Source organism: Carlito syrichta, unplaced genomic scaffold (genome assembly GCF_000164805.1).
Source record: "Carlito syrichta isolate Samal-C Ts95f unplaced genomic scaffold, Tarsius_syrichta-2.0.1 Scaffold315938, whole genome shotgun sequence".
Lineage (NCBI taxonomy): Eukaryota > Metazoa > Chordata > Mammalia > Primates > Tarsiidae > Carlito > Carlito syrichta.
In genome coordinates, this window is record NW_007260034.1 from 334,830 (window position 1) to 337,807 (window position 2,978).

Below are 2,978 nucleotides of genomic sequence, written 5' to 3' on the forward strand. Positions count from 1 at the left end.
TAGCTGAGTATGGTGTCACATACCAGTAGTTTCAGCTACTTGGAAGGCTGAGGCAGAAGAATCACTGGAGCCCAGCAGGCCAAGGCTGCAATAGCTGTGATCGTGATCATGCCACTGAAATCTATACTCCAGGTTGGGTGACAGAAAGACTCCTACTCAAAAAAAGAAAAAAAAAGATAAAAGCAAGTGACAGAAAAAACATGCTGCATGGTTCCTATTATGAGAAAATGCAGCCAAAACTAAATAGTATACTGACCAAGGATTCATTCATCAATGGCAGTGCTGGTTTACTCTATTGCTGGCAGGTTGAGGCTGCGATAGCCATGAATATGTCACTGCACTCCAGCTGGACAACAGAGTGAGGCATGACTCAGAAAAAAAAAATTCCGTGACCAGCCTGGGCAACTTGGCAAGAGCTTATCTCTACAATAAATCCAAAAATTAGCGAGGCATGGTGGTGCATACTTGTAGCTACTTAGAAGGCTGAGGCAGAAGGATCACCTGAGCTCAGCGGGTTGAGGTTGCAGTGGCTGTGAACATGCTACTGCATTCCAGCCTGGGTGACAGAGTAAGACTCCAACTCAAAAACAAACAAACAAACACAAGAGATGGTATAAGGGGTGAATACTTTTAAAAGTTTAAAGTCTACCTGAAATATTGCTATAGTTTGAGTGTATCCCCTAAAAGGCACGTGTTAGAAATTTAATTCCCATTGCAACAGTGTTAGGAGGTGGGGCTTAATGGGAGGTGTTTAAGTCACGAAGTCTTCACCTTCATGAATGAATTTCTATGGATTATAAAAGGTCTTGAGGCTGTGAGTTCACTTTCTTGCTCTCTGTTTGCCCACCTGCCATGAGATGATGCAGCAAGAAGGCCTCACAAGATGCCAGCTCTGTGATCTTGGACTTTCCAGCCTCTAGGACTATGAGCCAATGCATTTCTGTTTATTATAAATGTCCCAGTCTCAGGTATCATATTATAGCTGCACAAAACATTTAAATCAGTAGATAGAGTTTACAGCATGGTGACTATGTAAACACCGTTGGCTAGCAAGAATACTGTAATTATTTTGTTGATTCAGATTATTCTTTTCACTACAGTTAATACTTTTCATTTTTTAAAGAAAAACTTGATTAGTCTGTTATGTGCCTTATCTTTAATTTTTCCCAAAGATTCAGATAGCTCAGTCAAACTCCTAGCAATAGTTTTTCCAAATTCTCTAGTACCTCAGAGAATCTGTTCCTCCACTTTATATCCTGGTTATATCACTCCAACTCCTCCATTCTCCTGCTCCAGTGTAGACCTGATAATTCCCTTCACAGTGCTCTTTGTTGGATTCCCCTCTGTTCAAGACTCCCTGTCTTCCTTTTTCTTGGTCTACTCCATTTTAGTGGAACATATTCTTCAATAGATTTCTGGACTGGAGGATGTTATGTTTTGAAACACTGAAAGTTTGAAAATATCTTTATATTCTCACTAAGTAAAGTGAGAATTATTTTTCCTTCAACTGTGAAAGCACAGCTTTATTTTATTTCAGATTTTAGTTCTACTCTTGACGTATCTAATACTATTCTTATTTTTGATCTTTCATTTATGAACTATTTTATCTTCAGAAAGACTTTAGAATTTTTTTCTTTATTTCTATTGTTCTGAAAGTTTATGATGGTATGCCATGATATGGGTTTTCATTATGTTTGGCATTTTCATAAAAAGAAATTCAAATTTCACTACTTGGAGAAATTTTATCTAGAGTTATTCAGAGTTTCCTACCTATATACATTACTTCAGAAATTCTAGGAATAAAGGATGTGGCTAAGGACCCCACAGTTCAGTACGAAAGCTTTCACAAAATATCATATTTCAGTCCATCTCACACCTGTGCTCTTAAATGTCTGATGTCTAGAATAAAATTCTAGTCTCCCGTAAATTCAAGAAATGTCTATAGTTACTCTCTGCTATAGACTGAATATTTACATTCCCCTGAAATTTATATGTTGGAATCCTAACCCCTAGCATGATGGTAGTAGGATGTAGGACATTTGTTTGTTAATTAGGTCATTGGGGCAAAGCCTTCATAAATACTAGTGCTCTTATAAGAGAGATCCCAGAAAGCATTCCTTTGTCATGTGAAAACACAACAAGATGAACCAGGAAGTGGGCCCTTCTCAGACACAGAATCTGCTTGTGCCTTGATTTTGGATTTCCCAGGCTCTAGAATGGTGTGAAATAAATTTCTGTTGTTTATAACTAACCAGTCTATTATATTTTTTTATAATAGCTTAAAGAGAGGAAGACATTCTGCATAATACTGGGCCTTCCAAATGATGAATTTCTTATAGGTTCTGCACAGTGATTGGCTTATATCAGCAGGTCCCCAACTATAAGCACTTAGATGGTAACTGAATTAGTTCAGTTATTATTCTTACATCTAAATTACTGCTCCCAGACATTTACTGAGATCGTCCCTATATGATCATCCCATTTCTAAATCTTTGGTCCTTTGTTTTTATTATTTTCTTACCTTTGATCCTATTTGAGAATTTTGATCCTGGTTAAGAGAAGAAGAGATGGCCAATTTCTCAAGAAATATAGCAAAAGTATAAAAATGTCAAAAATAGTTATTTAATCTATATACAGGTTCAATAGTCCTTTTCCAAAATGCTTCAGACCAGAAGTATTTGAGATTTTGCATATATATAATGAGATGTCTTGGGATGAGGCCCAAATCTAAACATGAATTTATTTATTTTTTATGCAAACTTTATACACATAGCCTGAAAATAATTTTATACAATATTTTAAATAATTTTGTGCCTGAAACAAAGTTTTGACTGTAACCCATTAAATGAGGTCAGATATAGAATTTTCCACTCATGGCATCATGTCTGCCCTCAAAAAGTTTCAGATTTTGGAGCATTTCAGATTTTCCGATTAGGGATGCTCAACTTGTAGTTATTTATTTCTTCTTGTAGTTTAAA